Genomic DNA, 12,666 nt, shown 5'->3' with positions numbered 1-12,666 from the left:
GTCACATTTTTGTCATTTTTTGTCACATTTTGTCACATTTTGTTTAATTTTTTTGTCAAATTTTATCACATTTTTGTCATTTTTTGTCACATTTTTGTCATTTTTTGTCAAATTTTTATCAAATTTTTGTCATTTTTTTGTCACATTTTTGTAATTTTTTTGTAGCATTTTGTCACATTTTTGTCATTTTTTATCAATTTTTGCCTTTTTTTGTCATTTTTTTGTCACATTTTGTCACATTTTTGTCATTTTTTAGTCAAATTTTTATCAATTTTTTGTCATTTTTTTGTCACATTTTTGTCATTTTTTTGTCACATTTTGTCACATTTTTGTCATTTTTTCGCCAATTTTTTGTCAATTTCTTGTGACATTTTTGTGACATTTTTGCCACTTTTTCATCAATTTTTTGTCAATGTTTTCTCACTTTTTTGTCACATTTTCCATCATTGTTTTCGTCTCAGTTTTGTTGCTATTTTCACAGCTTTTTTCCAGAAGCTTTTGGACTGGGGTGAAGCCAAACTGGAGAAAATGTGCTCGGTTCAGGTGGGAGTTAAGGGGTAAAGGACAAAGACATAAGGCGTGAAGTGTAAATTCATGATGATCAAATTTAAAGCAACTGACTCATCGCGGTAAGACCTCGCCGTGATGTGATTCACCACACGATCAACTCTGAACTTTTTTGCTTTTGGTCTCTGACTGAAACTGAAATCTCTCATATACTGTAGTTGCATTGGCCTCTTTCCTGCATCTCATTTTGTGGAATAAAAATGTTGATAAAATTGCACATTATTTCATCTTTCAGACTGACTGAAGATAAACTGTTGTCTGTAAAATGGCCACTTTTGAAATAAGGGAAAGATACAAACCACCATATATAACCACTTTAAACTAAACACCATCAAACAAGTTAAAAATGTGAAGAAGTGGATTTACCTTGGGAGTGAACGCCTGAAAGAGATGATGAAAAGAAAAAAAGCATTATACACAATCTACGATAATTGATTCTGTACATGATAAGCAATACTATTAAGTTCTTACCTTGTGGTAGAAAAGTAAGCAGAAGCAAGGCTGAGTAGAACTGGAAGTTTCCCATTGCTCTTGAAGACCTCTCTCCACACTCGCCTCAACACTATGGAAGGTGACAATCCCGCCGACCCTTTATATGGATGCACCCTCCCCAACCTGGGTCTTTCTAAAGCGAGCAACCGCGGGACAATTTCACGTTGACCTTTGTACCATGGGTATACTGTAGTTCCATGCAAAATGTCTAATAGATATTATGAAATCCTGATCCCTGTGATAATGTGGATTGAAGTATTTTAGTTTAGTTTTCTGAGGAATCCATGACTTCAGAGCTCTGCTACTCCACCCATGCTCATCTCGACGCCGCCATTAAGATGAAACACGCCTAAGTACGATGCATACGGCCTCCGCTTTACATCATGTCCAAAAATAAATAAGGAAATCAAATGATCAAAAGAAGTCTGTTTTTCTGTCAGGTGAAGACGAACAAAAGCTCCCACACATTCTCACTTAGGCGTTTATTGCTGCTTGTCCGGTGAAGAACCACATTGTAAACTGTGATTTACTTTTATGTTGGTTTTATAAATGTTTATAAGTGTTAGATGGTGTTAAAGGACTGTATGTCAGTATTTTTAATGGAGATAAACACGTCCAGGGCGAGCTCTTCTGCCTCTCTGACATTACACGTCTCCGATCCTGCACGTACGCCACTCATGTGATAAGGTTTACGACCAAGATGGCGTCAGAGGTGGACTGAGGAGTGGTCTATTGCAAGCCCAATTGACCATATAAGGACCTAATGAGAGCTTTGGTTTCGGTGCGAGGCTCACCGAAACCAAGGCATGGACGACGACCCACAAAAAGTGAACGAAAGTTGAACGCTCTTCTTCCCCTTGAGCAAACGCATCATTTTGACGTTTTCTTGTTAATCTTTCTCAAAAGAATTATGGAGTATGTTCTGGCACTGCAAAGACCGCATAGAAGGCGTGAAGTGCCACATTCTTGGAATTCACCGAAAATGAATGCAAAAAGGAAGTAGGCATTGGTGGTGGATGGATTTGTGCCGTTTACTCTCAGACGAGCTGGAGACCAACTCCATCAGTCCATATCCCCGATGCTGTCAGAATCACTGCAGCGCTGCATTGTTGTCCAGCATGCTTTGAGATCAATGGCACAATCATTGCACAACCTGCTATAAGTTTGGCTATTTACATGCAGTAACGTCAGCCACAGTCCAACATGCACAAATACATCAAGTTGCCCGTGTCTCCTGACCTCCAAGAGCAGGTGAAGGCTGAATTCAGGGCAGAGTTTGGGTTCCCTGGGGTCCTATAGGTGTGATTGGCTGCACACATGTACAGCTACGCTGAAACGCTCTGATCTAGGCAATATATTTGAATGGCACATTTCATGCACAACAACTCAATGTGCCTCACAGCAACACAAGACACCCAAATAAAAATGCAATAAAAAAGCTTTAAAAACACAATAAAATTGCATTAAAAATACATTAAAAATATATATTAAATATATATATTCTATATTAAAATTAGTTAAAATGCAATCAATTGCCATAGGCAGCAGTCAACAGATGTCCTACAGATGTCCTGGATCTACGTCAATCAACATCCAGGTGTGATTCAATATGTAACATAACACATGCATTTGTGAATTATCCTGGATCCACCCCTGACTCCTTCATCCGGGCCAACTCGACCATTCCATAGCTCTTCCAGTGGAACTGGGTGGGCGGTCACTGGGGGACCACAGGTTTGCTCTGAGGACCTGGCAGACGACACCATTCATCCCGTCCAGAAATCAGAGTGAGTTGGCCTAGCATCGAACGGCGCACACCTGGTGTGATCGAGAGAACATTTGAGTTGCTAAAAATGCACTTCAGGTGTTTGGAGAAGGCGGGTGGAGCACTGCAATACACAATGGGAGGAAAATGTATCTGACGCTTTGGAATTTCTCACCTTTCTGACAAAATTGGTCATAAAATGTGGTCTGATCTGACGAATGAGTAAACAGTGTCTGCTTAAACTAACGTCACCCAAACACCCAAATATTTACATGTTATCATATTTTTATTGGCCAAAACATGTAAACATTCACACGACAGGGAGGAAAAAGTAAGTGAACCCAGGAATCTCGCTGAACTGCAACAGTTTTGTAAAGAGGAATGATCCAAGAAAGAAAAGTCAGCAGATATTTAATATGGGGTGTACTTAGTTATTCCATGCTGTCCTGTGAATGTCTCAGGTATATTGATGAACTTGTGAATTATTTTTTTTATTGATAATGAGAACACGTTGTCCAGGCCCTGAGGAAACAAAACAGCCCCACACCCTGATTCTCCTGCTCCATACATCACAGTGAGGATAGAGTTTTGATGTTTTGTTGCTAATCCCATTTTTCCTCCACACATGATGTTGTGTGTTCCTCCCAAACTATTCAACGTCGCAGATTCGACACCCACAGCGATCAGGATGAATCTCGGATCATTCCTCTTTACAAAACTGCTGCAGTTCAGCGACATCCCTGGGTTCACTTACTTTTTCCTCCCTGTCCTGCGAATGTTTACATGTTATGGCCAATTAAAATCTGATCAAATGTAAATGTTTGGGTGGTATTAGTTTAAGCAGACTCTGTTTACTCACTCTTATGATTTTGGTGAAGATCAATTTAGGCCGAAATGTGAGTGTCACATACTTTTCCCTTTGTGGTCCTCAGAAAGTCGCAGCTTGTTTGTTTTCACAGCTGGAGCTCCAGGAGAACGTCCTCCATGGACATGGGCAGATGAATGATTTGGTAAGTCAAAAATAAAATAATAATAATTGTGTAATGGTGGGGGCTATGAGTGTGTGTAGCATGGATGACATGAACCAGAAAAGTTATTGTCAAAATGAAAATATGACCAGGTAAGAGTACACTTACTGTAGTATTGCCAAGGAGGACAGGAGTAGAGCTTTGTTGAAAGGTTAAAAATGCTTAAAATAATAATAATTAATCATTTTCACACATACAGGATTTGAGGACAAAGTGTTTGTTGTGTGTGTTTTTTTTAGCTTGACCTTGAGTCTGCAATAAAAGTTTGACGATGATGATGATGATGAGCCTAAATTACACTAAAGTCTCTTATCTTGACTTCTCCCTCCCTACCCATGATCCTCCCCCTTCCGCCCACTGCCTGAAAGAAAGCAGGGAAACCAGGAGCAAAGGTGAAGAAACAAGAAAGAAAAGAAATAAATACAGAAGGAAGAGAATTAGAATGAAGAGAAAGAGTGGGAGCAGAAACAAGTGAATATGAGAGAGACAGAGGAAGATAAGGTCAAGATGATGGGAAAGGGTGTGGTACAAGGAAGAGAGAGATACAATAAAGGTGATGAAGGGAGATAAAAGGATCACAGAGTTGAAAACAACACACATACATGGCGTGAAAAAGGAGAAAAGAGGGAAAAGAGAAAAAAAGAGGGGATAAGGGGTTAGTAAGTGTAAGTATTGGCATGTAGAGACCGACGATCAATGGGCCTCCATGCTTGATATAGAGGACGTACTTCGGCCCTCATTTTGGACTCCCCTGAACTAAAACCAAAAGCAGATTGGAGTGTTTTCAGAGTTATTGTCAATTGTTGGGACGAACACACCTCTCTGTTCCAGGAAGGACAGTTTGTTTCCACACATAAACGGTGTCTATGCAGGTGCCAGCGGTGATTCATGGAGCTCCACGCTGGAACACAAGTTAATGAAGAACTATGGGTCAGTCAGGGTCGATTCCTGTGTCATGGGCTCATAGCGACCTCTGCTGGTAATGCAAAGAATGTGACAATAACTCATGCTCAAAGTTTTTATTGGTTTAAAATCGCAAAACACGGTTCATTAAAACAAATCAATAGAGGTGAACATTTTCATTAAGGAAGTGCCAATGAGAGACGACAATGGCTCAGCCTCCAGCCATCCATTCACTTTCTTCAACTTTTCCGTTGCCGGGTCGTCACATTGCACATTTTGTTTTGGTAAAAATCGTGAACATGGCAAAAGTTCATTTTTAGCAGTGAAAGAAAAAAAAGTGCAGTTCCTTTCCAGCCAAATGATCCGATCTCTATTCTGGCCAATTTAAATGATGTAAACCTAATGATACATGCAAGAACAAATGTTAACAGGCCACCGTTTTTCCATACTGTTCCATAGTGATATGTTCTTACCTGAGCTTAGACGAGTTGATACGTACCTTTCTGGTCTTTACGTGTGCTCAATCACGCAAAAAGACCAAAGATGTTGTTAGCCTCTCCTCCTCTCCTCTACCCAAACGGGGGTGAAGTTAGAAGCTACCAAGCTCTTCCACGTTTTCCCTATTTAAATATGAATACGTGAGTTACACAATCCAAGTATAGTCACACAAAATGTTGATTTTCTTAGCGAATGAAAAGGGGTACTATATTGTAAGGCGTAAGAACACCTTCTGAGCACTTCGATATCCGCACAGTAATATCTTCACCCCTTAAGAATTGTTTAATTTTGTGTACTTGGATCGAGTAACTATGTATGTATGGAAGAGCTTGGTCGCTTCTAACTTCACCCCCGTTTGGGTCCATTGGAACATGCAGGGAGAGGCTAAATGCTAACAACATCTTTGGTCTTTGTGCGTGACTGAGGGCACACACAAAGACCAGGCAGGTACGCATCAACTCGTCTGAGCTCCGGTAAGAACATATCTCAGTTTGAAGTTTTCTGTAATCACCAGAGTACAATGAAAGTAAAGCCACAAAGGAACAGCAGCTGATTAAATCTGCTGCGAGACACTGTTGAGGTCATAGAGGCATTTGCATTAGCGGTAGTTGTTGTAGGTCTTTCTGTACTCGTAGTACTTTGCGGTGTTGTAGGTGAAGATGTAGTTGTCGCAGTAGAAGGTGGCGGTGCAGTGGCAAAAGTAGCAGGAAACGCAGTAGAAGGAATACGATCTGGAGTAGTTGTAGCAATTGAAGTTTTTCTCGGTGGAGCTCTTAAAGAAGTAGCTGATAATACTGTAGTAGCTTGCGATACTGCAGTAGAAGCCGAAGTAATAGAGGTGGACTGTTGTGTTGTTGCGGTAGTAGGTGGCGTTGGTGTAGTAGCTGGTGGCACAGTAGTCATAACAGTAGAAGTTGTAGTAGCAGGTACAGTAGTAGCTGACAATTTTTCAGTACTTGTTTGTGTGAATGTTGTAGTACTCACAGTGGAAGTCGGTGTAGTAGTAGTTGATGAGAGTGTGGTAGTAGCAGTAATAGTAGGGGAAGTCCTAATTAAAAAAGTTGAAGTTGTTGGTTCAGCTCTTGTCGGCACAGAAGTAGCAGGAAGTGTAAGGCGTATCGTAGCAGCTGGTGGCGTTGTTGTAGTAGTTTGTGATACTGTAGTAGCAGGAAGTGTAGAGCGTATTTTGCTATAAGTACCTGCTGGTGGCGTTGTTGTACTAGTGAGCGACACTGCAGTAGTAGCAGGAAGTTCAGGGCGTGTTATAGCAGTAGCAGCTGGTGGCGTTGTAGGAGACGTTAGTGATACTGCAGTAGTAGCAGGAAGTGTAGGGTGTATTGTAGCAGTAGCAGCTGGTGGCGTTGTAGGAGAAGTTAGTGACACTGCAGTAGTAGCGGGAAGTGTAGGGCGTATTGTAGCAGTAGCAGCTGGTGGCGTTGTAGGAGAAGTTAGTGACACTGCAGTAGTAGCAAGAAGTGCAGGGCGTATTGTAGCAGTAGCAGCTGGTGGCGTTGTAGGAGAAGTTAGTGATACTGCTGTAGTAGCAGGAAGTGTAGGGCGTACTGTAGCAGTAGCAGCTGGTGGCGTTGTAGGAGAAGCTAGTGACACTGCAGTTGTAGCAGAAATAATAGTAGCAAGTTGCAGTTGCGCAGTATTCGGTGGAGCTGTCGAGATTGTAGTAGCTGGCGATGCAGGAGTAGTGGTACTCGATGTGCAGATGTAACTCTGGTCGCTGTCCCGTCCTGGTGAGGTGAATATGACAAACCCCGGAGCGTCCTCAGACCCCACAATGCTCTCGATCCAGTCCTGGAATTCAGACACTTCAGTGTAGACCCCGGGTTTGTTCGCCCTCGCACAACCTTCTCCAAAACTGACCACTCCGGCCTGGACCCAAACTGAACCCTGCTTCACCACCAGGGGGCCTCCCGAGTCGCCCTGAGAGGAGAGGGAACAGTTCATCGATCTCGGAATCAGTAAAAAAGAGTCAGAAAGAGGAGAGCAGAAATTTCGACAGTGTGCACCATCAAACACACTCTGGTTCCAGTAAATTCCCCATTCATTCATCTCATAGACCTTTTAAAATACCTATATTTAGATTCTATTTGCAAGTATTTGGTATGTGTGCACACTATCGGGTTCTATATCCACTATTAACTCACCTGGCATGCATCTTTTAGTCCTTCAGCATAGCCAGCACAGATGATCTTGTCTGGGACTGAGAAAGCGTGGAGACATTTGCACTGGTTGTCCCCCACGATGGGCAAACTCACTTCCTGAAGCACGTCAGGAAACGTGTCGCCTCCTATGATCAGATTATGCCAATACAACTCATATTCTTATGCATTTACTGTAGGTCCGATGATGATCCAGTTTGTTACCTTCCTCCTGTGTGCCCCAGCCCGTGACCCAAGAGTTGATGCCGGTGTGGAAGGTGCTGCGTTTCTGGGCCAGGCAGACCGGCTGTACGTAGGTGCTGAAGGGGACGGGAGAGGAGAGTTTGAGCAGACACAGGTCATTGTCCAGATGTCCCATGCTGTTATAGGACGGATGGACTTCCCCTTGAACCACCTCCCTGTAGACCACGCTGGGACCTGCTGACGACCTGCTGTGGACACCTAAGTACACATGTGTGAGGTTTACCACCCTGAAAGACAAACAAGGAAAAGATTTATCAGCATGAGTAATCTTATTGGGGGTCAAGTGTTGTGTGTTGGATATGGAAAAGGCTAGTTTCATTTTATAGTATTACGAGTATCATTGCTATATTATGATTATGATGATCTATTATTAAAAAAATATGTACATGTGATCATCATGAAACATGCACAGTTATATTGGAGGAGGAAATGTATGATATTTCTCCCAGAGTTTGGAAAATTGAAATTTCTTGCCGGCAAGTCTCTATCACTACATTCTAAAGTTGTGTCAGAAGGTTTACTTCGCACATCTCTTTGTTTTAAACAGGTGCATAAGAGAAGGCATAGAGGCCAAATGTAGAAAAGGAAAAATCTCTCGCACACTGTATACTTGCAACACCAGTGTTCTTTTATTAATGCAACGTTTCGGCCAGTGGCCTTCGTCAGGCAAAATGTTTTTTGTGAATGAGAAGGCATCCTTAGCAGGCCACACCGTATTTTCTATATAGTAAAAGGTAAAATCGGTGATGCAGGAGCATGGGAATAAAAAATTCAATTTGGTGCCCACTGCGGCAGATGCCCAGGGCCGGCTCAGCTTTGTTGGTTTGATAATGAAATATTGATATAAAACAGCAAAAACATAATTCCACATCCTTATCCTCTATGCAGACTATCATAAACCTCTCACACTCCCCCTCTTCTTTCTCTTTTTCAGCTGTTTCAACAAAAATAAATAAATGAATATGTTGCCACCTTAACGTGGTGGAGGGGTTTGAGCACCCGAATGATCCTGGGAGCTCTGTTGTCGGGGGCTTTGTGCCCCTGGTAGGGTCTCCCATGGTAAACAGGTCCTAGATGACGGGTTAGACAAAGAGCGGTTCAGGAGCCCCTTATGAGAGACCAACAGGCCCGTTTAATCGTGAGGCCGTCCTTCTGTTGAGCCACCACCTGCAGGAGGAGCCATAAGGGGCTTCTGCAATGTGATAGGACCCGGCAACAGATAAGTGGAAGAAAATGGATGGATGGATGGATGGATGGATGGATGGATGGACGGATGTTGCTCGGTTCGTGTGGCTAAATTGAATCTATGTTTTACTGTGTGTTTACTTCCTGATGAAAGGATTAAAAAAGAGATCAAGAGGTGAGGAACATATTTCCTTTATTCTGTAAGTAGGAGATCAGGAGGAAGTTGTTGGAAGCTTTAAGAGGATGTCACTGCGGTGCTAAGAATCGCCTCTGGAGAAGATTCAGAGATTACTCAAAGATGTGTGAGTGGCTCGGAAAGTAGCTCCAGGTCTGTTTTTGATGAGAGAACAACATTGTAACATGGCTCTAAAAAGTACATTTTGCACACATTTAAAAATGTCTTAAGACTGGCTGCCCAAATAGTTAAGGATAGATGGTTCCAGAGTCTCTGATGGATGAAAGTCAAAAGGTTATCTTCATCTCATAATATTTCATATATCATATATCACAGAACCTGGATGGGAGACTGTGATGGAATAGGTGTGTGTGTGTGTGAATTAGTTATTCTTGGTCGAAGGGTCCATTGAAGTGAATGGGAAACGTCCCTGTACCTTTTGTAAAGCTCTTGTGTCATCTGAAACGCGCTATGCAAATAAGATTCCCGAGGTCAGAACGGAAGAGATGACGAGATAAATCCCACGGGCTTTCCTCTCCTTTCACTGCCAGGATCCCTCCTCAGCGATGAAAATGGGTCAAAAGCAGAACACAATACAATGTAGCTTAACTAAAGAAACGTCTTACCTTCCGGAAACGCAGTGCGCCGCAGTCAGTATCCACTGTTGGTTGATGAGCGACCCTCCGCACAGATACAATGTGCCGTCAGTGCCGTTGATGATCAGGTAAGCCATCCACGGCCAGCTCCTCGGAGACACGGCGGCTCCTCCCACGATCCTGGGGCTAAAATACGCCCTGCCACAAGCTAATGAGACCTACTGTATGTATCACAAGCATCGATGAGCATTTGACTTATTCAGACCTGTTTCCTAGTTTTTAGACATACATTTTAGTAATACTTTCAACAATGCTTGACTTAGATGCTTTATTATTTTAAAAAAAGATAAGATTGTTGGGGTTCCTTGTACCTTTGAACTGAGCACATTTTCCCCAGTTTGGCATGACTCAAATCCAAAAGTTTCTTGAAAAAAAAAAATCAGCAAAAGTGACAAAATTGACAACAAAAAAAGACGAAGATGCAACAGAAAAGCCAACGAAAAATGGACGAAAAGGTGTTGAAAAGAGACAAAAAAAGTGATGAAAATGAACAAAATAATGATGAAAATGACCCAAAAAAGTGTTGAAAATGAACAAAAAAGTGATGAAAATGAGACAACAAAAGTGATGAAAATGAACACAAAAGTGATGAAATGAACAAAAAAGTGATGAAATGAACAAAAAAGTGATGAAAATGAGACAACAAAAGTGATGAAATGAACAAAAAAGTGATGAAATGAACAAAAAAAGTGAAAATGCAACAGAAAAGCCCCAAAAGAGCAACAAAGAAAAAAGCAATGAAAACAGTGAAAAAAGTTTGATGAAAAAGAGCATCATAAAAGTGACAACACAGTAGCAACGCAAGGAAAGAGATCCATTCACATCAGTTTTGTAGGTCTTAGCTTTCAAATGAGGCATCACGCTGGCCTATAAGCTCTAGTCAAGAAGCTTTTAGATTTGGTTAAGGCAGAACTGGAGAGAATTCACTCAGTTAAGGTGGGGGTTAAGAGGTTAATATGAGTTTAAAGAATATATTTTCATTGTGCTGGTTTTCCCTCCAAACAGATGTTAGCACTACATGTTATGAGGACTAAATGTCTTCTATTTGAGCATTTGCCGACTTACTAGAGAATACAAGGTGACAATAGAAAAGTCCATTAAAGTGCATTAAGGATTTGACCCTTTTATATATCCCCACTGCTAAACAAGATTAAAAATCATGCAGAAACAGATTACCTTGTGAGAGACAGCCTGAAATAAAGAAAAAGAAAATGCATTTTTTCCAAAAACATGTAATTTCTTCCAACAACAATGAGCATTACCAGCAAGAAATTCTCACCTTTTGATATGAAAATCACCAAAAGTAACGGCAAATAGATGTGGTAGTTCCCCATCGCGGTTTCCTAAGTCTCTTTTCCTAAGTCTCTATGTGGTAACCTTTAAAACAGTGATGTCAAAAGTCTTGTATAAGTCCAGAGACCTGCTCCGCCCTCATTAACCCGGTCAAAGTGGTTCACCCATTATGAAGACAGTAAGGTGTTGTCTTTGAAGCTCCTTTAAGACTGTTTATCAATGCATTACATGAAACAATGTTTTACAAAGAGCTTATTGAAATATAGAGAAGGCAGTTTATTTCTTCATAATAATCTTGTATGTGTTTGATGCCATATAGGTTACACTTTCATCTCAGCCCTGGGTTACATCACCACTGACACTCTATATCTAGGCCAGCTGTTTCCGCTGTCTTTGTTGAGGCTGGCTAATAACATGGATGGTGAAAAAGGAAACACCATTTATGCACATCTACAATAATACAATGAATTTGAAGCAGTACTAAGTAACTTCTTTACCTTAATAAACCCTTTTTGTAGTCCCTCTGGGGGTAATACAAGTGTTGATGGGATGATTGGGGGCGTCTTTCATCTCCCCCTCGTGTCTCTGGCCAGAAAACCTCAATTGCAACTTCGCTGCACCGACTCAGAGACCCAATACACACTAATGGTATCAAGAAGAAGAAGCTAACAGGCTAGCGGGCAAAGCTAACTGTGGGCTAGCACCACTTAAACAGTATTTACAGCCAAGTTTGAGTGAAAAAAATGATCTCCATTGTGTAATTGGATGTACAATATCCCTCCCATCCCTTTGTCTTTTCTGTCAGCGTAGTATTTACTCTCACGGACAATTAATGAGTAAAAAAAACGAAACATGCTACGACACCTGCAGTGGCGCTTATGGCCTCTAGGGGAATGAGTGACTTAGTACTGCTTTAAAACAACAATTTTAAATGTTGATTTAACTTTCTATCAATAAATTCCATGCAAAAACAACAAACACGCTTTTTTCAATCAATCAATCAAGCTTTATTTGTTTAACATTTTTCATACAAAATGTAACACAAAGCTAACCATACACACGTCTTTCTCTTTGTATTTGAAATACATTCGAAAGAAAGTGTTTAGTTTAGAATAAACAGAGAAGGATAGTCCGTCTAGTACAAAGGGCTCGATCTTGTGTTTCTATACACGTCATTCCGGAGGTTCACGTGGGCGCCGCCGTGAATTGTGCCCGCCCCTTTTCAGTTAACACAGGACTGGTGGAGTCCAGATCGAATCAGTTACTACACAAAAACAAAGCCAATTCGTGCAGAGAAACGGTGCAGTGTTGACATGTTGTAGCAAATGAACGTTGGACATCAGATTTGAGCGGTGAACATTTTCCCTCGTGGAAATGCTTAGCGCTCTACCGGAAGTGTCAATACAACAGAAGTGCCGAGACAAGTCAAAAGTGAGCGGGGCGGGAATAAGGTGAATATGCAGACTGTACTAGACTTGGAATCTTCAGCTTCATTCCTGGCAAAGTAAGTGGCTGGACAGACTCCCTTGGTGATGTTTCATTCACGCACTCAAACACTATGGCACCACCGACCTCTTAACTTACAGTGGGAGAAATAGTTTGTAGCTTGTCCTCGATGTTTGTGTAAAAAAGAGAGCGAAGAGGAAGCGCACCATGCCTCAGTCTAACCCCTTTTGTCCCGACGACC

The sequence above is a fragment of the Gobius niger genome (genome assembly GCF_951799975.1).
Source record: "Gobius niger genome assembly, chromosome: 21".
Lineage (NCBI taxonomy): Eukaryota > Metazoa > Chordata > Actinopteri > Gobiiformes > Gobiidae > Gobius > Gobius niger.
Note: the sequence above shows the minus strand (reverse complement) of the source record.